General features: G+C 36.9%; 1 long non-coding RNA gene across 10 annotated transcripts in view; it reads right to left on the reverse strand.

The window, feature by feature from the left end:
• Positions 1–12,705, reverse strand: part of LOC111093297 — a 36,531-nt gene that overhangs the window by 13,524 nt on the left and 10,302 nt on the right. For 4 of the 10 annotated variants that reach the window (XR_005381673.1, XR_005381672.1, XR_005381674.1 and 1 more), the window contains 3 exons: positions 11,273–11,371; positions 3,846–3,949; positions 457–570 (listed from right to left, as the gene is read on the reverse strand). This is a non-coding gene — a long non-coding RNA (uncharacterized LOC111093297). Of the gene's footprint in view, positions 1–401; positions 571–3,845; positions 3,950–11,272; positions 11,372–12,705 lie in introns of all 10 variants that reach the window. The other 6 variants (XR_005381678.1, XR_005381675.1, XR_005381679.1 and 3 more) reach the window with 4 other exon arrangements.

Here is a 12,705-nt window from a genome sequence, read left to right on the forward strand (position 1 = left end):
GGGGAAGAGAAGTGCTGGCATTTTACACAGTTTATCTTCCATTATTGTATTTAATTTTTAAAAGGACATCAGAATCCTTTGGGAATTCTATCACTGCCTGAAATTCTGCTACCAATTCCACATTTTATTTCAAATTGATGAAGTGATAAAATTTCATATGCCTTAAAACAAAATAATATTGAAAATTTATAAGGACAAACATCCCTTGGTAAATGGAAGAGAAATATTCCTGGAAAAAAAAATGTATATATGTTTAACTCTTTAAAAACACCATTATTATAGTAACCAGATGTAATTCTTTCTAATGCAATTCCAGAGATCAGGGATGGAAGGCATCTCCTGGGATTAATATGCTTATGCATAGGGAAGAGGTCATGGTTGTTGGGGTAGGGGCAACAAACCAGTAACTTGTATAGGTGGGTGCTTTTGGAGAGAAGAGATTCCTCTAATATGTACCGAAGTCTTAATAGTTTAGAGCCATTATGTTCTTCTACATTCCTCCCACTCAGCAAACATCTTTGTCCAGTTCATACATCAATTCATGCCTGGTGGCTCCAATGTTGCCTACTCCTGGGAAAATAGTAACATGGAAGGAAAGTTTGCAAACATTTATTCATTTCCATGGCTCAGTCTAGTTATGGGAGAAATACCTCATGTACCAAGTGGATATTTTTCCAACTGCCAATGAAAACTTAATTCCAGAGAAGACCAAAACACAGCATATTTTCTGACATGTATCTCTCACCCATGTCTTAGAAATTCTATACCTACCAGGCACAAATGCATTTCTTTCAAACATTTGTAATGTTGAACTGAACAATTTCCTGCACTGTTTAAACTCTAATCCTCTCTTTTTCAAATCACCCCCAGCGGTGGCTATCAGTTGTCAAAAGCTGATGGGCATTAACACATAGGTTCACAATCAACTTTAGGCATCGTATTTATGAAAACAGGCCTTCTGCAGATGCCTTATCTTAAATCAGGCTTGACTGTGGCTTTTGTTTTTCTAGGTATTGTTTTGATAAAATTTAGCAGGAAATAAATGATTAAAACATCTGGCGACATCAACTAGAAAGTGTGTAGATGAACTATAGAAGACAACACTCAAGAATTTATGACATTTCAGCCCAATTACAATTTTCCTATTGTTTTAACCACCTGGATGTGGAATACTCTGGGCTGTTAGAATTAATTGAAGGAGGCAGGTAGGGGAGCAGACTTAGTTGCTTGTGGCATAATAATTAGTACTATAGAAGCTCCACCAGCCTGCAGGAGGCCTGCATCCAACATCCCACTTCTCTTTGATATGATTGTCTCATATTTTGCAGACTATAGTCTTGTCTTTGGTGCAAACCCAGTAACCTTTTTGGCCAGAATGCAAACTGGAATGCACTTTCTTCCTAACAGGTTAAAGCCTATTCTGATCGTTGGGTTCTGATCTTATTAAAAATGGTCATAGCAGTGAACTCTTCAGCAACTAAACACCCTGGGTGATCTGAAAGTGTACCTTAAAAAATGTTTTCTGACATGTATGAAATTCTGCTACCAATTCCACATTTTATTTCAAATTGATGAAGTGATAAAAAAATGTTTTCCACTCATTCCTAACAGCTGGCATATGCCAGATATACCCAGCTAGCAATGATCATACAGATTTATACTTTGAAAATTGTATCAGAATCAGTGCCTGCAGGAGTGATCTTTTCAAAGGCAATTAATAATCTAAAGTATTGTAAAGCATAGGTGCATTTTAGCTGCTAATCTTTTGTATCTGAAGATTTCCTGAAGATTTCCTTCTCACTTTAATAAATAGAATTAACAATCTCATTAACATAGTATAGGCTTTAAAAGTTCTACAGCAAAGAAAACCATTAAATTCAGTGTATCCCAGGGATCCCTGGGTGGCGCAGCGGTTTAGCGCCTGCCTTTGGCCTAGGGCGCGATCCTGGAGACCCAGGATCGAATCCCACGTCAGGCTCCTGGTGCATGGAGCCTGCTTCTCCCTCTGCCTATGTCTCTGCCTCTCTCTCTCTCTGTGACTATCATAAATAAATAAGAAAATAAAAAAAATTCAGTGTATCCCAGTGTTTCCCAATGTTTTTGACTATCAAAAAATTTTGACTCATTTGACTCATATGTATATTCTAAGGACTTAGATGTTCCATAAAACTCAATGTGGGAAATACCAATTTAAAGTGATTATTAATTTTAAAAAATGGATGTGTTTGATGTCCATCTGAACATGATGAACAGGCATGATACCACTTTTAGTTGAAGTTGACATCTTAATGAACAGTATAAGATAACTGCACTACAAATCCTTAATAGAATCCTCTAACTCTGAAATTTGCCTTCTATAAAAGACACAAAAGAAACTACTTTTAGACAAGATGTATCTCTAAGTATTCTTGTTTTTTTAAAAGATTTTATTTATTTGAGAGAGAGCATGAGAGAGATCACAGATATAGCAGGAGAGAGAGAAATAGACGCCCTGCTGAACAGAGAGCCTGCCACAGGGCTTGGTCCCGGGGCCCTAAGATCATGACCTGAGCCAAAGGCAACACTTAACTGGCTGAGCACCTAGGTGCCCCAAGTATTCTTGTTTCTAATAGATTGGGCACGTACATCATTGAACTGTATTAATTTTAAAAATGCACAGAAGTGGTAGGGAAATCTAATAGCTATATAAATATCACTTAATACTTATAACAATGGTGAGGTAGATATGATCCTATCCCATTTTAGTGATGAGAGATTGACAACCTATAGAATGGGAAAAGATATTTGCAAATGACATAGAAAATAAAGGGCTAGTATTAAACTTAACACCCAAGAAACAGAAAATCCAATCATGAAATGGGCAGAAGACATGAACAGAAATTTCACCAAAGAAGACAGACTTGGCCAACAAGCCCATGAGAAAATGCTCTGCATCACTTGTAATCAGGGAAATACAAATCAAAACCACAATGAGATACCACCTTACACCAGTGAGAATGGCAAAAATTAATAAGACAGGAAACAACAAATGGTGGAGAGGATGTGGAGAAGGGGGAACCCTTTTGCACTGTTGGTGGGAATGTGAACTGGTGTGGCCACTCTGGAAAACACTGTGGAGTTTCCTCAAAAAGTTAAAAATAGAGCTACCCTATTACCAGGCAATTGCACTACTGGGTATTTACCCCAAAGATACAGATGTAGTAAAATGCTGGTCACCTGCACCCCAATGTTCACAGCAACAATGTCCAAAATAGCCAAACTGTGGAAGGAGCCATGATGTCCTTCAACAGATGAATGGATAAAGAAGATGTGGCATATATATATATATATATATATATATATATATATATATATTACTCAGCCATCGGAAAGGACAAATACCCACCATTTGCTTTGATGTGGATGGAACTGGAAGGTATTATGCTGAGTGAAGTTAGTCAGTTGGAGAAGGACAATCATCATAGGGTTTCATTCATATGAGGAATATAAGAAATAGTGAAAGGGATTATAAGGAAAGGAGGGGAACTGAGTGGGAAAAATTAGAGAGGGAGACAAACCATGACAGACTCCTGACTCTGAAAATGAACAAAGGATTGAAGAAAGGGAGGTGGGTGGGGAGTTGGGGTGACTGGGTGATGGGCACTGAGGAGGGCACTTGATGGGATGAGCACCGGATGTTATACTATATGTTGGCAAATCGAACTTCAATAAAAACAAGTGAGAAAAAAAAAAAGAGAGCAATTGAAACACGGAGAGGTTAGATAACTTACCCAGGTGAACATAATAGATGATAAAGCTGTGTTTTGACCCTATGCAGCTTATAAACAGAGTTTCTCCCCACTAACCTGATGCTGGTGGTCTTGGCCTCTTCCTCAGATAAAGGAAGATTTTCCTCTCTCACATGCACACTGACCTGGGTTTCTGAGATTGGGAGGAGCAAGTCAGCAGCCTTCCAGAATAAGAGAAGGAAGGTCAGTGGTGGGGCTCAGCACACACCCCACATCTCTCACCTGATAGAGCTGAATTCTAATATGATAGTAACTTTTACCAATTTTTCTTATTTTTTTCCCATGGAGATTACATATGGATCACTTCTGGCCTCTTTATATCCAGTGAGGGGGCATGGAATCTAAGTGTTTGAAAATAAAGCTCATTGAGCCAAGTTTTACCACTAAGAAGTGGGTGGCCTAAGACAAGCCACTTTCCTTTCTGAGTCTTAGTCCCCTCATCTGCAAAATAAGAATACGGAGCCAAGGCACTTCTAAGACCTTGTCCAACCGTATAATTACATACATGGCATTTATTTGTAAATAACTTTTTTCAGTAAAGGTAATAAGAACTACAAGATTGGAATCACTGAGCAATGTGTCTTTTTCTATGTTTTTTTTAAGGTTTTATTTATTTATTTAAATATTTTATTTATTTATTCATGAGTGACACAGAGAGGCAGAGACATAGGCAGAGGGAGAAGCAGGCTCCCTACAAGGAGCCCAATGCGACACTCAATCTCAGGATCCTGGGACCACAACCTGAGCTGAAGGCAGATGCTCAATCACTGAGCCACCCAGGCACCCCCTTCTCCTATGTGTTAATGCTTATATTCCTTGGAATGGATTGGAGAATTCCATGATTAAGGAAATGCCCTGAATGGGAAGACTGTGGTGACTCTGAAGGTCTCTGATCCCTGATTTTTTTACAAATAAGCTTCTCCATAGTTTTGTATCTATTCAAGATAAATGCCAATCTAGGATCATTCAAAATAAGCACTAATCTAGGACCCCTACTTCCAAGTCGTGAGCCCATGAACAAAGGGTTATTTTATTCATCAATATATTATCAATAGTATTCAGTACATAGTAGGGGCATAACAGTAGTGGTCAAATTAAATTGAACTCAAGTTGGGAGATTTGATTAAGCATTTAATAAGTTGGTAATACATATTGGAAATTCAGCAGTATAGGCAGCAACAAGCAATCTTAGAGGTAGTATAAAAGAGAGGGTCCTGACCATTAGAGTATGGTGGTCAAGTTAGTGTAGAAGATATTTACATCTGGTGCATTATTCCTTGAACATGTTTTCTGTTTTCATCTTCTTATTAAAAAAATATACCAAAAAAGAAATAATCATTGTAAGATTGGCAAAGACTAAAGGAAAGTCTATATACCCAAATATGAAATTAGAATATCAGGGTGGAGTATCTAAGTGTGCCCATGTGATTGAGGGCTCAAGACTCATGCTTCAGTGAATGACAAGAGTGACAGAATTGAGTCACAGAATATTCATTACCTTCAAGACAAACAACCCCACATAGTATACTTCCTTCATTATGAGACATTAATGAAATTGAGAGGGATAAGACTCTCATGGTAACTGATGAAAAAAAAATCTGATACCATTTATAGAGGCATAAAACTTAGTATATTGGGCATATTCCAAAAGAAAATTTAGCTTAGTCAAAACTTCTGCAAATCAAAAGTAAGACTGGATAACTATTTTTAAATTTTTATTTATTATTTATGATAGTCACAGAGAGAGAGAGAGAGAGAGAGAGAGGCAGAGGGAGAAGCAGGCTCCATGCACCGGGAGCCCGACGTGGGATTCGATCCCGGGTCTCCAGGATCGCGCCCTGGGCCAAAAGCAGGCGCTAAACCACTGCGCCACCCAGGGATCCCAGGACTAGATAATTTTTAAAAATGGTGGAACTCTCTTATTCAAATGAAAAGGAATTGACGGTAAATCTACATTTTCTTGGTGAAAATTGGAGTTTATTAGTATAATTCATCAAATTAGGAAGTAAAGTTGATTAGTTATTTGATTGAGACTGCATTGATTAAGGACTTGGAAAAAGCTATAAATCTAATCAGGGAAAACATCCTTCCACATGGGAAAAATACTGGGTTGACATTTAGAAGATAGTCACTTTTTATAGCAGCTTTTATTTAATATGCAGAATTATAAAAATTTACCAGTTGTTGATTTTACACACTAACTCTTAGGAATCTATCTTAAGAGAGTCTGAAGAAAAGCACCAGTTGTCTCCTAGAAAAATAAAATTCACAAGATCTTCCTCCTTTTAGGTGAAGTGGAAGTAGAACAGTAATCTTGGGCCTTTGTTCCAGTTAGATATTTAATCTGAATAATGCAGGCAAGACTAATCCTACCATTGCCTCAAAATGCTGTGTTTCTCCCTCCTTTCAGCACCTTTCTCTTTGTGCATGGCTTGGGTAAGTATTTAAACTTTTTTCTTCATTTCTATGTGTGCAGATATAGCCTTTATGGATGGGGAAAGACGAAGCATTTGTTTTTAGAAAATAAAATGCTGCCCTTTCACTCAAAACATTTTCCCTTGGAGAGCCTCCACAGATCAAACATATTCTTTTTCACAATTGAACCAATCCTGGCAAAAGCTGTGACCACAGTTTTTGATTTATTTTGGCTTGTGATGAAAGGCAAGCACTTTCAAAACGATTCCACCCATGGCTCTCACTAGGGAGAACACCCTGAGTGGAAACGTGGAAAACATTTTGAAAGATGGGAAGGTGCAAATATGCTCTGTTAAAATGCACTTTCTGTTGGAATTCTACTGCTTGAAAATATTCTCCATATTTTGCAGGATTTTAAAATATTGACAGTCATTGTGTGCCTAGCCATATTTTATACTGTGTTACTTCCCAGAGCTTTGAAATCTACTTAGAGCTGGATCTTCTGATTCAGGCTGGAAATTATTCTCATCAAGGCAGAGACTTCCTCCTGACCAATGCCCATATAGCTAACACATGCTGTCAGCAATTCTGTCCAAATACATTCTGTGTGTGACCACTACTCCCACCTTAGCCCAAGATAGTATCACCTCAGTAGGAACCACTGTAAAAGCTCCAAAAGAATCTTCCTACTCTCACACTAACACTCTTTTAAAATTTAACTATCTGTGGCACCCAGCTTTTGAAACTTATGTATTTTCTCATCACCCTCTGATGGCTTCCTGTCACACTTGGAATAAAATTCCCGAGATTCAAAAACAGTTGATTTTTTTGTCTATCTGGCGTTTCTTTGTTGTTAGAGTTTCTGTAACACTCTAGCTTTCTATATCCTAATACCCTAAGCAGAAGACGAACTCATCCACATCCTTTAATTTACAGAAGCACAGCACAACCACAGAACTCAGTCAATGTTACCATGAGTAAGTGAAAAACTAGAAATAAACCCATGTCTTCTGCTTCCTGGTAAGGATTCTTGCAATTATTCCAAGGCTCCTGGAGCCTTTCCCTCCTTCTTCTTTGTGATCTCTCTCTCTCTCTCTCTTTTTTTTTATTCAAATCCCATCTTTCAAAATCAAATTTCCTCCAACATCACTCCTTTGACCTTCTGTTTCTCTGCCTTTTTTTCGTGGGCCAGAATAGTGATTCTCAAGACCTCTGCTTTCATCTCCATGCTGATTGCTTACAACATCCATCTCAATTTTTATTTCTAATCCAGACACCAACTTTTTATCTGTTAATTAAATTGCTCTAGATAGATGTAACCTCATCCTCTCAAATTTAACAAGTGCTAAACCACATATTTAACCTTATAATTTCCCTGCCCCTTCCTCTACTTTTTCCTATTTCCAAATCAATGCTCTTTGCTGACTCCCATTTTCCTGTAAGTGGTAAATTCCTTCTCCTGGTTCTCTGGTATCACAATTTAGGATTCATCTTTTATAAATGTCTGTTTATCTATACCTGCCAGTCTTAAAATAATCACAATTTCCTTCCGATCTGCCTTCCTTATTTTTTCTCTTCACTTTGTGGTTTAGATCACATCTTAGTTCACTTGGGCTACTATAGCAGGATACCATGGACTAGGTGACTAACAAACAACAAATATTTACTTCTCATAGTTCTGGAGGTTGGAAAGTCTGGGATCAAGGTGCCAGCAGGTTCAGTATCTCATGAGGGCCTGCTTTCTGGTTCACTGACAGTTGTTTTGTTGCTGTGTTCTCACATGGTAGAAAGGGTAAAGGAGCTTCTAAGGTGGTTTTTATAGAGGACATTTATCTTATTCATGAGGCCTCCACCCTATCACCTAATTATCTTCCAAAGGCCCCACCTCCTAATACCATCACACTGAGGATTAGGTTTCAACATAGGAGTTTGGGGCAGACACAAACATTCAGTCTGTAGCATGCCCTTTTTACCTTATTGTGGATTATTGTCTAAGCATTCTCAAGTCCTTGGCTTCCATTCTCCTTCCTATTAACTCCTGTTCTTTTATCCTTCCTTTCTATCCCTAAATTGCCAAGTATCCACAAGAGACAAATCTTCCTGAAATACAGCCTTTATTCTCATCACTTCTTAGTTTAAAAATCACTTTTTACTATGTTTTTTAGAGTCCCTTTAAGGCTACTTTTATGAATTCTCTCCTACCTCTAATGCCCCCTTTTAAACAAATATATTGGATGTAGGCACAATGGTGCTTAAATAATTATCACTAACTTAATTACTGAAAACAAACACTTCCAATTATTCCACTTACTATGTGCAGAACTGGCACTATCACTCTTTGTTATGGAAATACTGGATAGGAGAGTTGTTAGACTTGAAAAAAAAAATGACAGATGCCATAAAGGCATCTTGTCTTTAAGTAAGGAATAATAAGTTGTAATTATGTTTAGATTTTGATTCCTACATGTATTTGATGGCTGATTTAGGAAGCCTTCCTTTAAACACACGAATGTGCTATTTGAATGAAAAATAGATGAGAGAAATGATTCTGAAATAAAAGAATCTCTTTAAATTTTTTTTTTTTGGTCATTTGAATGGAGTTTATGTACCAAGAAGCAGAATATTAAATATTATTGGAAACCTGTCAAAAAAATTACTATTTGAGACTTTGGTTTCCTAGATAACTTAGAGAAAGGGCACAGACTTGGTTGTAAGTCTTTGTTTGATTACTTGATTTTTTTTTTTTTTTGTATATTATTCCATATGTCTACTCGTCTGATTTTTTTTTATATAGGGAGGGATGGAGAGAAGAAGCAGTGATGAAACTAGATGGAATTGTTTAGATAGAAAGAATTCCATTTAAGTGTAATTCCCCTGATAGCATTAATTTGGTAAAAAACCTGGTACATGACCTGCTCCTAACCTTATATTGAGCAGTCAAAGATAGCTTTTAAAAAAAGCATTGTCAATTCTAAGCTGCAATAGCTCTCGCTTGCCATCAACAATAGTACCTCATATCCTGTGTGCAAAGTAACTAATAAGGGCCTGATTGAAGTTTTGACTTCTATTACTCCAGTCATGGTGGAGTCCCTTGAGGATGAGTAGGAAATGCCACTAGACCCTAGATGGTCTGTGCCTGATTTCTGAATTTTGAGGCATTCCACCCCTAAAGCGGCTATTGCTGCTCAAATTCTAATAATGTTTTTGTATGTCAGTGCTTGTCTCCAATAATGCTCAGGCATTATACAGGAGTGGCATGTGGAAGTTCACATTAATCACTGCAGGACTGTGCTAGCAAACATTGGTAATTCATTCATTTCTTTCTTTCTGCCCTTTAAATTTCTCCCCCTCCCCCTCCTTTTCTTCCTTTTTTTGATCCTTTCAATCCATTTTAAGAGGAGGGATTCAAAAGATGGTACCTTTTGCCTTAAATTTGCTATTCTACCCATAGTTAAAAGTAGGCTATTTTGTTTATTTATTGCCTTTCTTCTTTCCTCATTTAAAGCTTCTCTAGAGAGTATAAGAATGGTCAAAGAAGAAATGGGAAAACAGAGGAGGAAGGAAATGAAGGAATGTAGATGGTAACACAGAGGCTAATTGAGAGGAGTAACAGCCAAATATGAGAAGGGAAAAGTAAATTGAAGTTGTAAAGAAATAAATAGAAATGATAAATGAGTGAAAGAATTCATCCAGTGATTTATGGTGAGACTTATTATCCTGAGACTTGAGTTTGATTTTCTATAAAATGGGAATGTATTCCTTCTTGGTAAAATACTCTGAAATCTTTGTATTATAGTCCGTCTTTACCAGCAAATCATTAAACTTCTTTTAAAAAAGAAAAAAAAACAGATTTCTAGTGAATGCCAATATCTGTTATTTTTCTCTGTTTTAAAGCTATAGCAGATATTGGAAAATATTGATTATTCAAAGATCACCTTGGGCCTTTCTGGCCAATTCTAGATAATACATTTCCCTCTTTTACCTCCTAGGATATAAATTTAATAAGTAGACAATTCTTAACAAAGTGTGCCCTTTGCCATTTAACTTTAGGATGCATGTGTATGCTCCAAAGATATATATAAAGCATTTTAGAATTACTTAACTTTTAGAAAATCATTATGATATTGTTATAAATCAGTCATATTATTTCCCTTTAAAAGCTAACCTGAAAGGACAATGTTTGGACCATCCACCCATAGGGTCACCCTTCTGATCTTATAAACAGATTTCTTTATTTTGTTTTTCTAGCTGTAGCTCAATACTGTCTCACTAAATTTGCTAAGAAGATAATTTTTCAAAGTTCTCTAAAGGACCTGCTTTGTGGCCTGCTCTAGAGCTTTGCCTCTCCTTCTTATTGTCTCACATTAGGTGAAGAGAGATTCTAAAAGAGGGATGAGTTATTCTTGCAAAGGTGCTTTTCTATTAATATATTCCATATTCAACCTCTTGGCCTATACATTACTGCATTTTATATTTCTTCATTACTGTACATTTTGTTATTGATTTTGATTAAATCCATTTGGAAGTCAATATTCACAACAGTAAAAACAGAAGGTATATTTGACTATTAAATATGGTACACTTATCCTCCTTTATCATACCCCTGAAGGTGCATTATAGGTCTGGGAGTCTCCTCTGCCTCTTCAGTAAATCTCATCAGGAGGGGCTTCCAAAGCTAAGAATTATATCGAGCTCATTACTTATTGGTGCATTCCACGCATGCAGAGCAGGGAAATGTTCAGTGGTTCTAAGTTCTTAAAACACTCCCCAGCTCCTTAACTACCTTTGTCACTAATCCTGTCACCAGCCAATCCTGTCACCAGCTGGCTGAGTTTCAGTTTATTATTTACCATGTGCTGGAAGTGCTCTGTGTTTATGAGAAAGCCCCTTTACTGGCCTTGCTGTTCCTTAGGCAGAGGGAGGCTTCAGTAGTCGCGGGGAGGGTCGGGGGTTGGAGGGGGGGAGTGACACCTTTGCTATTAGCATTGGCTTTGAGAGGAAAGAGGTACAAAGCCAAAGAGCGCAGCCAGCTGAGATCAGTCAGCTGTGATTAAGACAGAGTAACTCACCAATGGTGAAAATAGCCAATCAGCTGGAAACAGGCTTCCAAAGCTTTCAAAACACCGTCACCTGCCAGCTGAGCAGCAACCACTCACCATCTATTGTTGCTGAAGAGAACAAAGATCAAGTGTTTGCAACTGCTCTTAAAAAGCTTCAAACAATAACCTTACCTCATGTTTCTAGTTCTATCTTTGGCCATTCTATACTAGATAATTGTGTGAGTAATAGTTTCTCATATATGGAAAACAAAATTTATTAAATGTGGGAAACAACCCTACTAAAAATAAAATCCTATCTTTATTTAAAAATTTGATATCTGGTTCATCATGGAATTTTACACTAGTTTTGATTCTTAAGACTATTACATTAAAATACTGTTTATCTCGATTAGAGTTTTTTGGTGTCTCCTTTTATTTTGCACTGGAGGTGAGTGCCTCACTCACTGCACCCTGGCCCCAGCCCTGTTTATTAAACATTATCATATGCTCACAAAATCACAAGGAGACTGACTGTATAGCCATTTTACAGATGATAAACTGAGGCTGATGAAGGTTAAAAATCATGTCTGAGGATATTCAGGAAGGTCATGGTGGAAATGAGTAGTCTAGAACTCTGGATTACTGAATTCTGTTCTGGTATTCTATTCATTTTGGAAACTCCAGACCACATTGGTTGCATAAAATTAATCTTTTTTTAAAAAGATTTTATAAATTTATTCATGACAGAGAGAGAGAGAGAGAGAGAGAGAGGCAGAGACATAGGCAGAGGGAGAAGCAGGCTCCATGCAGTGAGCCTGATGTGGGACTCCATCTGGGGACTCCAGGATCACGCCCTGAGCCGAAGGCAGAAGCTCAAATACTGAGCCACCCAGGTGTCCCGCACAAAATTATTCTTAACCATTACTAAAATTAACATACAGGTAACACTTTATTTTTTTATTTTTTTACATGTAACACTTTATATAGAACATTGCTCACACTTAATCCTCATGGTAACTCTTTATATAAGTAGCATAATATTAACTATTCATAAAAAAGACTAAAGGTCCACAGAAATTATAAAATTTGACCAGGATCCCACAGAAAATAAATGGTAGTATATGATACAAACCCAACTTTTCTGAATTGGAACTTTATGCCCTTTTAAACTAGGTATGGAAATATTTTTTTTAACAAAACACAAAAGGTGCTGCATGTAAAATATTTGTAAATTTGCCACATTAAAATTAGCATCTTAGTAAGTGAACTATAACAAAGTAAAGAGACAAGTTGCAAATGGTGATAAAATATTTCCAATATATATAACTGATGAGATTGGTATGAATAATATGTAAAGAAACTTACAAATGAATAAGTACAATGAATAATAAAAAAATAAGCAAAAGTATAAATGAGCATATAAAGAGAAGTTTCAACATTATATACTTTCAGAGCTTTGGGGA

Source organism: Canis lupus, chromosome 30, assembly GCF_011100685.1.
Source record: "Canis lupus familiaris isolate Mischka breed German Shepherd chromosome 30, alternate assembly UU_Cfam_GSD_1.0, whole genome shotgun sequence".
NCBI classification, from domain to species: Eukaryota; Metazoa; Chordata; class Mammalia; order Carnivora; family Canidae; genus Canis; species Canis lupus.